Source organism: Podarcis pityusensis (assembly GCF_964106645.2).
Source record: "Podarcis pityusensis genome assembly, chromosome: 2".
NCBI lineage: Eukaryota > Metazoa > Chordata > Lepidosauria > Squamata > Lacertidae > Podarcis > Podarcis pityusensis.
In genome coordinates, this window is record NC_138029.1 from 102,067,115 (window position 1) to 102,080,794 (window position 13,680).

General features: G+C 43.9%; 1 protein-coding gene across 1 annotated transcript in view; it reads left to right on the plus strand.

The window, feature by feature from the left end:
- The window catches only part of PRICKLE2 (prickle planar cell polarity protein 2), a 267,560-nt gene that overhangs the window by 133,115 nt on the left and 120,765 nt on the right, over positions 1-13,680 (plus strand). The window lies entirely within an intron of this gene.

A 13,680-nucleotide genomic window follows, 5' to 3' on the forward strand; every position in this document is an offset into this window, starting at 1 on the left:
CTTCTTCTTCTTCTTCTTCTTCTTCTTCTTCTTCTAATACTACTACTACTACTACTACTACTACTACTACTACTACATTAGCTATCCCTGATTTATGGTATTTCTATATGTGGAGGTAACAGAGGCAGAAGGGGAAAAATGCTTTTGCATATGGTAAACAAATTTTAAAAATCTCTGCTGGAGGTCAGTTGGGGAGAAAGGGAACCTCTGAAGTATCAACCGCAAGCCCTCCTGCAGAAGTATCCCATAATTGTCATCATTTTGCAGGTTTAGGCCTCTTGCTTTCTTTTCTTTTCCATTTGGGGCGTTTTAACATTAAGAGTCTGTTGCTGCAAATTACCTAGCCTATATTTATTCTGCAAAAGGTATGCAAAAGCAGCTGGAATTGTTGTTGTTGTTTTTTGCCTTGAAGTGGCACAGTGTTCTCTCTGCCTTCCTGAGGAGTGCAGCAAGTAGGTCGCTATTGTTTTCTTTTGGGGGGGGGGTTTCTTGCGCCTTGCTCTCCGAAGCCCTTTTTGCTGATTCCAGGGCTGCGAGGGAACATTTGGACAGGCTGTGGTTTTACTTGATCTAATGGGAATCCACTGAGCAAGTGTCAAGTACTCAGTTCACGAGCTGTCACTTAAAGCGCTGTTTACGGAGCTTCTAGAAACTGTGCGGTCAGCCCTTTGCCGAAGAATCCTGTGACCAGAGAGAGCATCCTTTCTCTGTGATGCTGTCATGACCAGCTCCATCTGTCTCCATAAAGGATGTTCACTAAATAATTCAGCAAGGCAACTTGATATGCCATCCATCTCCCTTATTACCCCAGTGACCTGATGATAAGGCTCTGCTTGTTGTTGTAACTGCTCGGCGATGTCACATAAGCTGCTACAGTCTGAAAAATAAACACAGCAATGCAATCTGGTCCACCCCCACCCCCACCCCCCATCGCCCAGTAAGGGTTGCTGGATCACAGAGTTTGATGTGAATTTGCAGGGCTTTAGCTTCTATCTCAGATAAAGAAGTGCCATCTAAGATACGGGGGTTGGCTGTTGTTCCTCAAGGCTCAACGCTATGTATCCTCACTCTTCTAAAGAATCAGATTTGTATAAAGCAGATGTCTCCTATGTTGTGTCAGCCTTGGGGTTTGGATGCCAAATGATCTGGCGGCTTTGCCCCTTGTGGTGAGACCCTTTGCAGATAATATCAGACACTTCAAAGTATGGTATTTGTGATAGCTTGAATTGCTGGAACCGACCGAGTTGGTAAAGCAAATCGCTTTATTTTGGAACTTCACAAACATATGCGTACACACCCCTCAGCTTAATGAAAGTACAAAACCTGAAATACACTGCATTGCATTCATCAGGGGTGTCCAATGCGATGCCCTACAGAGATCATTGGGCATTCACAAACAGCATGGTGAATGGTTAGGTTTGACAAGAGCTGTAATCCAATAACATCTGGAGAGCATCGCGTTGGCGTAGAACAAGAACGGACAATGCCTGTGTTCTCAAGGATTCCTCTGTTTCCTTGCCAGTTGCGGACTGGGAGCAGGAAGTGTACTTTGGCATGCAAACAGACCCCCTCATGAGTAGTCAGGCTCCATAACTACGATGGTGCCTTCAAACAGTGAGAGCTTCACACTTGAAAAGCATAACTGCTTCGATGGAGTGTGGATATTGCATAGAAAATTCAAACGAGAAATGTGAAATTACAACACGGGGTGCCTCTGTTTCTTACAACTTTCACTCATCACTATGAGTGAATGTGTGAGCAACTATTTTACCATCTCTTGGTTAAAACTGGGTAGGATTGCCAGGAATTAGATAAAGTAGAATCTAACCGCTTGGGAACTGCCAGTTGCCCATTCATTCCCTAGCGTTAGATCGTAACTGATGTCCATTCCAAATGTTCGGGAATGCAACTCTTGGATTTCTGATTTTAGCTTCCTGGTTTCTTCTCTTACTAGAAAAGCTCATCTCTTGAGTTTTAACAGCATCCATCTTCCTGGCTGTGAAAGTCATTAGAGCAACCTTTGTGAAGTGTGTTCCCCTGGCTCACCCTACACCTTGTCTCTTAATGAAACACCCTCTTAAAGTGCGCAGCACACAGCAGCCCTGAGGAATGCAGGTTGTCCTCCGGAGTCAGTTAAGTCGAGCCGAGCCGGCTGCAGGAGAAAGAGGAATTAATATATACAAGGGATCCGAAACAGTCCAGTAGACACTACTCTTGATGAAGTTGAGATCTGTAGTATGGAACCCATTGGAACATAGGAAGTTGCCATTGGTCTATCTAGCTCACTATTCTACACTGACTACACTCTCAGGTGGGCACCATTGGCATTGTAAGAGAACAAGGGGGGCATTCATGGTGAGTTGCGGCACCACTTTTTTCTGGAAAAATAGCATTGATGATGACCGTCTTCAAATTGGGCTGTCATGTAGAAAATGGGAGCAAATTTGTTCTCTCTTGCACCAATGCATTTCCAATTACAAGGAAAATGATTTGGACTAAATGTTAGGTAGAACTTCCTGATGGCATAATCTGTTCAACAGTGAACAGGCAGACTACCTTGGCTAGTGACTGAGTCTTTAATTGGAGATTTCTAAGTAGATGCTGGATGGTCACCTATTAGGGATGCTGTAGAAGTACACATCTTGCACCAACAGACAATTGGGCCAGACGACCTTTAAGGTCCCTTCCTGCTCTGTGGGTTGTATTTGATGTGCTGCCGCCAAATTGTTGGTGAGGACAGACGTAACTCCAGTGATCCAAAGCTTGCACTGGCTGCCCAGTCTCAAGGTTCTTGCATTAATTCACAATGTTCTTAACAACTTGGGTCCAAGATATCTCAGGTACTGTCTAATCCCTTATATCCCTTCCCATGTTTCCAGCATTCCATATAGTTCAGCTCTTTCAAATTCTGTTTAGTGTTCCTTCTGTATTTCTGATGTCCTGCAGTCTCCTCATTTCTGAAGACCATTTGCGTCCTAGTGGCGAGCCAGGAGTTATCAAGCAAATAAGTGTAGCTTGTAAGGATGGAAAATTCCTCATCTGGAGACGCTGAAATCAGAGAAAAATTGATCCAGCATCCAGGTACAAATATATTCTCTAAAAAATTTAGAAAACAGGTTCTAAATATAATGCAGGTTTAGAATATCACTGCCAGCCAGAATGAGAAAAGGACTGTAAAACCTCTAGGACAGGGGTCAACAAACTTTTTCAGCAGGGGGCCGGTCCACTGTCCCTCAGACCTTGTGGGGGGCCGGACTATATTTTGGAAAAATAATAATGGACGAATTCCTATGCCCCACAAATAACACAGAGGTGCATTTTAAATAAAAGGACACATTCTACTCATGTAAAAACACGTTGATTCCCAGACTGGATTTAGAAGGCGACTGAGCTGGATCTGGCCCTCGGGCCTTAGTTTGCCTACCCATTCTCTAGGAAATATCTCCTGAAATTTGGTCTTCGAAGTCAGTTTACCGTGAGCTCAACATTATCGGTATAGAAATGACAACGCAAAGGCATTTAACACCTCAGATATTAAATGAGATGTAGAAAGTTGGAAATGGCAACTGTTTGTACTGAGCCAAAAACAGAGCAGACTTCTTCCACATATGGTGGACAAAACTCATGTATTTTGGGAAATTATGTCCAAGCAATACCGTCTTTTAATAACATTAATGTACCTGTGGAACCTCTTGTTTTGCGTTCTCTGTTTCATACCAGATGGGTAGTCTTTAGAAGGTGGGAAACATGAGGTAGCATTGAATATGTGGTCGTCATTGGAAACATAAGCAGATACCTTTGAAATTAGGAGGGGGGGAAGGCAGGGTACTCTTTTACTGGTAAAGTTGACTGCGTACTGTAAACCTCCCAATGTATCTGATTAGGAACATAGGAAGTGGCCTTATGCAGAGTCAGACCGTGGGTCCATCTACCTCAGTATTGTCTACACTGGCCGGCAGCAGGTCTCTAGGGTTTCAGGCAGGGGCCATTCCCAGCTGTACCTGGAGATGCCAGGGATTAAACCCGGGGCCTTCTGCATGCAGAGCAGATGTTCCACCACTGAGCCACAGCTCTTCCTCATTGTGCTAATGAAATACGGAGTTCAGTAGTTGTGTATCTTGAAGCACACGGCCGCAAATCAATTGAATGGTTCCCCAAATAAGGGTTAATTCTCTGCCCATTGTAAATCGCTCCTGATGGCCACTGCCCGGCAGCTGCCATATGTTTCATATAATGTTCCTCCAAGACGTATGATATATGTAGTGTTATAGCACTACTTGGAAGAATTTGTGGGCAATAACTGCCTTCTACCTTATAGACTTTTGCAGGTGTTAAGGTGAGCAGAGGGGCTCCTCTTTGTAGCTCCACCCCTCCTTGGAAGTTTAGGGGGGTGTGGCCTGAGGGCAGGCCCGGCTCACCTATGAGGTGGGGTGAAGCAGCTGCCTCAGGTAGCGGAAATACCCAAGCCAGCGTTCCCTCAAGTTGTGGAACTCCCTCCTCGCATAGGTGTGCCTGGCACCTTCACAATATATCTTTAATCATAAGCTGAAGATGCATCTCTTTATCCTGACCTTTGACAGTACACACACAAACACACACTTTAATATTGTATTTTTACATTGTTATGACTCACCTTGGCCCTTATGGAAGAAATCTAATTAATCATAATACATTGGTGCCTCCTTCCCATCACCAACTTCTTTTTCTTTAGCAATGTCCCTCTCATGCAAAGTAAAGCAGTAAAAAAGTGATGAGGCAAGCACATGTTCCCAGCAGTAGATAGGCCCTCAAGAGTTGTATTCTGGCCAACACACAAACACATACACATGTTCTTATATTCCAGAGGAAACTCCCTCAGTAACATCCATGGTAACAATCAGCATTTTGATATCATTTGCTAAGTGTATTACCTGATAACAATTTCAGACCATTTCCTTTGAATTCTATATGGGCAACCCAATCCACATTTAAGCAGAAAATGATATAGGAATGGGACAACTATGATGGTAGGCAGTGATAAGGAATGGGTGCCATCTTGTGACACCAGCACAATCTGTTGTTCCCTGACAATCTGTTCAGTTGCCCGGCTCATAAAAATGTGTTGTATAGGACTCTTACAAGAGGACAGGCCCTGTGGTTTCATGGTACAGTGGTACCTCTGTTTGTGAACGCCTCTGGTTGCGCACACCATGGGTTGCGAGCTCCGGTGACCCAGAAGTACCCATTTCTGGTTGCGAACTTTGCCCCAGGATGTGAGCGGAAATTGCGTGCCAAAGGCGCGCGGGCAGCAGGAGGCGCACTTTCGCTAATGGCGCCTCATGTTACGAGTGGTTTCTGGTTATGAACGGACTTCCAGAACGGATTCCATTTGTAACCAGAAGTACCACTGTGCCCGGTGTGTATTTAAATGGTAGCTAAAAATCCTTGGAACCTTTTACACAATTATTTGTCCCATTAGCAACATGTGTATTCTGCAGACAGACCTAGAAGTGTTGCGGAAAAGAAAATAGGCCTCAGAAGGTACCTTTGACAGGTTGTGAGGTTTGACTCTGAACTCTAAATCAGTTCAAGCTGTAAGAACACAGGCCTCAGAAACACTCTGGTTCCAGTCTCTGAAGGCAAACTGGATGACAGCTGCACCATGCCACTTTTTCTCTGGGCAGTGAAATCTGTTTTGCGTAGGTAGTTTTCCACTGAAGGTTGTTATCTGCTAAAGAGGGAATTCCCCCACTACTTTAACAAGTTCTCCAAGGACACCTTCCCTAGGTTTGGCTGTGGAGAATCCACTGTCTCTCCTTACCTGCAGCGATACCGGCCTGCCTTCAGCTCACTTTGCAGTTGAAATGTCAACCCTAATTTTGTGAAGGAAAGTGGATGGAAATGTTGGTGTTTTAAATAACTTTTTAAAAAATGTTCTATTGACTAAATCCCAAAGGATTTATTAGTCTTTTGCGCCGGAAACAACAAAGTCTTGTGGCACCTTCAAGAACAGATCGATCATGGCATCAGCTTTGGTAGACCATAGTCAATTTCTCTGTTTCTGTTACCGTAATTGGTGTCCCATTGCCAAGATGACTGTGTCATCAAGAACTGTTTTGTGAATTATAATGACATGGAAAGCAGAAAAAATACAGGCGGTGATAATTAGGTACTCCTCAATGTCTACTTAATTTCTCCCACATCTCACTTTTTACAGTTCTTTCCCCCAATGCATATATGAACCTGCAACACAGGATAAAAATTCATGCATCTGGCAAAGTGGACTGTAGTCTGTGGTAGTTTGTGCCATAATAAATACGTTAGTCTTTAAGGTACCACAAGCCTCTTTGTTGCTATTGAATAAAATCACCCAAATCAGATGCTTTATACGAAATATTCCCCTTCAAAAAGCCACAGCGCAGCCAGCAGTTGAGAGAGCCACTCGTTACATACAGTTCATTCCATTTTGGTAGCCTAAAAATTTGTTCTCTGGTGCAAAGGCAGGAGTAGAACCAAATAGCTGGAAGCAGATTTTGCCTAAACATTAGAAGAACATGTCTAATAGCAAGAGCTACTTGGCAGTAGAACAGACCATCTTGTTTATTTATTTATTCCTTGAGGAGTTCAAGGTGGGGCAAACGATTCCCCCCTCTTTCTATTTTATCTTCACAACAACCTTGTGAGGTAGATGAGGCTGAGAGATGGAGATTGGCCCAAGGTCATTCAGGGAGCTTTGCAGCCAAGTAAAGATTTGAATTCCTGTCTCCCAGGCCCTAATCCAGCCCTTTAAACACTGTGCCACACTGGCTGTCCCCTTGGGAGGTGATGGACCATCCTTCATTGGAGGCATATAAGCAGATGCTGGACAGCCCTCTGTTAGGGCTCATGCAGTTGTACCTGCATTACAGATCCTGACTTGAGCAGGAGGCTGGACTAGATGACTTCCATAGCCCTTTCCGTTTCTGTGGCTCTGTGCACACACTATGTTGTTGTTTAGTTGTTTAGTCGTGTCCGACTCTTCATGACCCCATGGACCAGAGCACGCCAGGCACTCCTGTCTTCCACTGCCTCCCACAATTTGGTCAAACTCATGATGGTAGCTTCGAGAACACTGTCCAACCATCTCGTCCTCTGTTGTCCCCTTCTCCTTGTGCCCTCCATCTTTCCCAACATCAGGGTCTTTTCCAGGGAGTCTTCTCTTCTCATGAGGTGGCCAAAGTATTGGAGCCTCAGCTTCAGGGTCTGTCCTTCCAGTGAGCACTCAGGGCTGATTTCCTTAAGAAAGGATAGGTTTGATCTTCTTGCAGTCCATGGGACTCTCAACAGTCTCCTCCAGCACCATAATTCAAAGGCATCAATTCTTCGGCGATCAGCCTTCTTTATGGTCCAGCTTTCACTTCCATACATCACTACCGGGAAAACCATAGCTTTAACTTTGTTGGCAAGGTGATGTCTCTGCTTTTTAAGAAGCACATACTTTCCCTCGAAATAATTTCAGGCGCTAGTTTAAGCCTTACAGTGATACAGTTCCTAGCAACCCTCAGCAAAGCACAGTGCCCAAAATGGTCTGAGGGGGAGGATGTGTTTCAAATCTACTTTAAAGGCATAGTGTGTATGCAACCCAAGTTCCTATGAAGTGAGACAAGCTAAGGAAGATACATGAAGGGTTGCCTTGGAGACAAAGCAAATGCACTTGAGGAGAATCACTAGGCAATTATCCATATGTGTTCTCTCCTCCCTCTTCCCTCTTCTTTCAAATAAGATCAGACCAAAGGTTCACCCCATGCTTTGGCATCCTGCTTCCCACAACAAACAACCCGATGGTCTGAGAAGCCCTTAGGCAGGGTTTGAAGTCTATAGTCCTCCGTGTTTCTTCTGGTGTCTAGTAGCTCTGAACATGGAGCCAATCATGACTGAAAACCATCGATAGCCCACTCCTCCATGAATTTGTCTAATCCTCTTTTAAGGAACTAAAGGAAGCTCAGTGATCGCTCAGGTGGTAGAGCACGAGACTCTTAATCTTGGGGTCGTGGGTTCGAGCCCCAAAAGATCCCTGCACTTCAGGGGTTTAGAGTAGATGTCCCTTGTGGTCCTTTCCAATTCTGTGAATCTGTGGGTCAGACCATTGGTCTATCTAGCTCCAGCACTGCATGCACTGACTAGCAGTGGCTCGCCAGGGTTCCGGACAGGGGACATTCTCAGCTTTACCTGTAAATGCCAGGGATTGAAGCTGGGATCTTTTGCACACAGAAAACGTGCTTTATCACAAGGTTGAAGGCATTAAGGTATTGCCCATCACATCTTGTGGCTGCAGTTCTATGAAGTAAATTGTGGGCTGTGTGAAGATGTTATTTTGTCTGTCCTGAATCTTCCATCAGTCATTTTCACGGGGTGACCCTGAATTATAGTAGTAGTAGTAGTAGTAGTAGTGTGTGTGTGTGTGTGTGTGTGTGAGAGAGAGAGAGAGAGAGAGAGAGAATATTAATGTCTACCCACTTCCTACATATGAGGCATAATTTTATAAACCTCTGCCATATCCCCTTTAGTTGCCTTTTGTACTGAATCAAAAAGCCCCAAATGCAGAAATAGAGTTTAGACTGATGTGAGTCCTCCCTCTGCATTTGCTGTATGTCAGGGATGGGGAAGCTGCCCCCCCCCCCCAATGTTATACGGCTTCCATCAGCCCCAACAAGAATTGTCAGGGATGATGGAAGCTGTGGTCCAGCACCTGCTGGAGGGTCACAGGTTCCCCATCCCCGCTGTAAACAACTGAGATGATGCTCAGCTTCCATGTCAGCTGTTGGCCTTTTCCCCAGTTGGTTCAGATCACCCAGCATCTGCCCTTGGATTTAGGAATACCTTAAACAAATAAATAGCTGCATCTGCTGGCTGGCTGTTCTTCATGAATTTGCCTCATGATTTTGTGAACCCTGTAATCTATTCTGGCTTTCAATGCATATTTCCTAATGAGCTCCAGAGTCTAAGTTCTTGTGTTATGAAAAAATCAAATAATTGCTTCCTGTTCCTCCCCCTCACCCAGTGCAACTCATGACCTTACGTAACTCTGTGGTTGTTACACGCCAGTAATTCCTTTCCAGCGTTACGGAGCTCTAAACTGCTGTAGAGAACTTGATTCATACCCTTTCTCTGTTTGCTATTTTTTGCTTCTTTTTCTTGTTTGCCTTTTCTCGTTTGTTCTCTGTTTCTATTTTCTTCATTGCTTTCTGGCCCTTTCCTGGTAGCTCCTAGTTTTATAGATGCAAGCAGAAAATCAAACAAGCCAGCGTTGAAGTGAAATGGCTGAGCAAACTCCGTGTGCCAAATTCAGAATCTGAATATTTAAAAACGGAGAACGTGAAATTCAGAATCCAAAATACTCCTGCGTCTGAAATTCATCAGTATCCGAACATTGGCAGAATTTCAATACGGACACTTTCCTCTATCAAAACCTGAAATTCACCCCCCCCCCCAAAAAAAACCTGAAAATGCATAAATCTGAATTTGGGTGGCAAATTTGCTTGCCCTGTAGCAAGAACAAAACAAAACAAAACAAAACATATAACACTCTATAATGACCCAAACCAATCAATGTGTACAATTGAAGTTGGTTGGAAACCAATAATTTTTTCTGCTCCCACTTGCTGCTGAATGCCTTCCTTAATCTGTGCTGCCCATTCAGATCCAACATCATAATTTAACACTATCCACATCCATTTATAATATGAACATTTCATCAATTGGCCCATTTTCATGGCTTGGCAATACAGAGAAGTCCCTTACATTTACTTGGCTGTTTAAAAGTAGTCCTGACAAGAAGTTGTCCTATCAAATGGCTGTTAGCCATTGTCTGAGGCGATGCCTGTGGTTTCAGCAACGTTTCCAAGGAAAATTGTTGCACTAAACAAGTTATATTTGTTTCTGTTTTGAATTATGATTTTGAAAACATAAAGTCCTTGTTTGCTTTTGCCTGGTTGAGTTTGGGTCCATTTCCTCCATACTTTAATTAATGTACGCTGAGTTGACTATAAAATACGTCATTTTGGGGTTTTGGCAGGCAGGCTTAGCAAGGATGTTTCAAAATTTCTTGTGCTATGTCCAGATTAAGCGCGACAGCCTAGGTTTCTAAAGCAGTCTCCTTTCCCCAACAGACTGCAATGAAAGAAAGCCAGGATTCATGCAAAGACATGTATGTGTGAGAGTGTGGGTTTGTGCAATAGAGCAATAACCACAAATTATTACCATATTACTTTATGGGGTGCAGTTCACCTCCCATTGAACCCCTGCATTTTAAAGAGACTGACATGCCACGCAACATTTGCATGGCAGTTTGATTAGTAATAGTTGTTTTCAGTCTTTGTCCTCACAGTACCCCATGTCAGTGGTGAAATCCCGTGCTGTTAACCTGTAGTCATAGCAGACATGTAGTCAGTGGTGGACCTAAATTTCTGGGGCCCTGAAGCTTGAACTGCCATGGGGGCCCCTTGGCCCCTTAACAACCAGCACTGAGAAGAAGAAGAGTTTGGATTTGATATCGCACTTAATCACTCCCCTTCAGGAGTCTCAAAGCGGCTAACATTCTCCTTTCCCTTCCTCCCCCACAACAAACACTCTGTGAGGTGAGTGAGGCTGAGAGACTTCAGAGAAGTGTGACTGGCCCAAGGTCACCCAGCAGCTGCATGTGGAGGAGCGGAGACGCGAATCCAGTTCACCAGATTACAAATCTACCGCTCTTAACCACTACACCACACTGGCTCTCTGGCCAAGGTCTGGGTAATCACTGTTATCTTCAATGGGGCTGTTCCACGACAGATCACCACACCTTTACAACATCTGTGCTACTATCAAACTTTGGGATTGTTGACATGTTTACCAAAATAAAAAATCAATCAATTTGAGCAGTGCCACTCAAATTAGGTCTGCTAGACCCCAAAATTTGAAGCAATAGGGACTAAAGTTGCTTCCGGGGGCCCCCTCTGGGATTAGGCACCCTGAAGCTTCATCAGTTTCATAGTAGATCTGCCTCTTCATTGCACCTCTGAAATTGCACCCTGTGCTTAGCAAGTAAGTTCTAGCCTACTTGCCAAACAACGACCCATTCCAGAGTCCTACTCCAACTTGATGCGAGCACATAATTAAACCTACATTAGCACAATCAGATCCCACTGGATCCTGCATAAATGGGTCCTTTCTGGCCCCACTGCTCCCCCCCTTCTCCTTTCTCCCGTGCACACCCCTGATCACATTGTGTTTTTCTTGGCAACAGCTGCTCCGGCACTCGGAGCAGGGTTGGGTTTGGTCCAGCTGCCTTTATAGACATTTGCCAGATTCTACAGTTTTAAGACTCATTTTGTGGGTTTCATTGCTGCTGCTGTATCAGAGCATAGGATTAGGGCCACCCAGCAGGGCTACCACCTGACTTACCAGATCTCCCTTGCCACACAACTCAGACCTTCCAAGTGTCCCTATTTTCCAGGGACAGTCCCGGATTTCTGATTGACCCCAGAATTCCCCATTTTTCCTTAAAGGGTAAAGGGACCCCTGACCATTAGGTCCAGTCGTGACTGACTCTGGGGCTCATCTCGCTTTATTGGCCGAGGGAGCCAGCGTACAGCTTCCAGGTCATGTGGCCAGCATGACTAAGCCGCTTCTGGCGAACCAGAGCAGCTGTTGTTATTGTTGTTGTACGTCCCTATTTTCATCAGAGAAGTATGACAACTATCCTCTCCGCCTCCAATCAAGCAACATCATCAGCCAGTGAACAAATACTATATGTGAATATGTTTTAGATATGAATATGCAAATTAAAGAAGGGATAAATGGAAATGAGCAGCAACCTGACCACCATCTAAACATGCACAGTTAAAAAGACTGATTGGCTAGTTCTTTGCAAGCTTGTGATTCTGGAGCGGACATGTCCCGTTTATATTTACTACAGGCAAAAGCAATTCCAAACCCAAACAAGGCCTTACTGGGTTGTCTGTTAATGTTATAGTCCAGAATTTTGGCAGATGTGCTTAACTTTCCTTCCACTGGCTTTAGAAAAAGTTCTGCTGAATAACATCACCTGAAGATTTGGCCATGCGCCTTCCAGGCTTAAGGCTGTGGTCATAAACACACAACCAGGGAGAAAACTTCCTAGTGGAACTTCCTTCTGAATAAACAGAAACAGGATTGCACTGTAAATCCATATAATCTTTTCTCATCGAGGCATCAGAAACTTTTATCATAGCTCAATACTGAACGTTTCGATGATGAATTTTTCACTATGTAGTTTTATAATGCCTTGCGGTCAATCATATTTCGCAGGGTGGTTTACAAAAAAAGAAAAAGAAGAAAAGGGTTAAATATTTATTAGTCTTCCACCACTGTCTACTGAGTGTATTTGTCCAGGGTTTGTGATATGAACCCATGTAGGCAATCCAGCCACATGGGCAGGGAATAATAATAATAATAATGGCTGGTGTATCATTTGGCCAACTAGGCAGCCACTTAGGGTGCAGACCTCAGAGGGGCACAGTACAGTGGTGCCTCGCAAGACTAAATTAATCCGTTCCGCGAGTCTCTTCGTCTTGCCGGTTTTCTCGTCTTGCGAAGCACGGCTATTAGCGGCTTAGCGGCTATTAACGGCTTAGCGGCTATTAGCGGCTTAGCGGCTATTAACGGCTTAGCGGCTTTAAGAAAAAGGAAACAAACTCGCAAGAACTCGCAAGATGTTTCGTCTTGCGAAGCAAGCCCATAGGGAAATTCGTCTTGCAGAACGACTCAAAAAACGCAAAACCCTTTCGTCTAGCGAGTTTTTCGTCTTGCGAGGCATTCGTCTTGCGGGGCACCATTGTACTGACTCTTGAGAAGCACCACTTTATACAGATTGGTTTTTGTTACATTTTATAAATTTCTGATAATATTTTATTTTATTTTATATTTTGAAGAGTTCTCCCAGCTTACATACACTCAGCAATGTTGCAAAAGAGACTGGTTGGCTTGGCAACTATATCAACTGAAGATGCCCAAGCACCAGCACATAGAATCACAGAAACATGAGACTTGTAGAGTTGGAAGGCATCACAAAGGTCATCTGTAGTCCGGTCCCCTGCAATGCAGGAATCTTTCAGCCAACATGGGACTTGAATCCAGGACCCTGAGATTAAGAGTCTCATTCTCTGCCAAATGAGCTACAAAGGCAGGAATGAACTGGCGACAAAACTTGCAAAAGGAAAAGGCATGCAAAGTGAGATTTTGATATGTCCGAAATTGAAATAATTCAGAGACTTAAACTTTAATATCACAATTCACAAGATTATTCGAAATGATTTGTGCGCTAAAACATGTTCTTCCATATTTGAGAAAGATTGTTGTATTACTTACTATTGTGATTTAAAACAAATTTAGCGGTTTTCATTTTTTCTATAAGGCATCTGTTTTTGAAAATTGAAGTTAGCAAATCTTTTTTGGGCGGGAGTTCAAATGGTTAGGCTTGCCTAGGGCATAAAATAGCTCTGCATGTAGGTCAACCCTTAAAAAATCAGCATCCCCAAATTTCCAGGGCTAGTTTATGAAAAAGGTAATGAACATAGCTGCGAGCAAGCAAAATGCCACAGTAATAAGTAACGGCTATCCCACAGCACACCACATTTTCTGGCTTCTGACCTGACTGGCTTCTGAAGGCCAGAGAGGAATAAATAATGGAGAAGGAAATTGTAC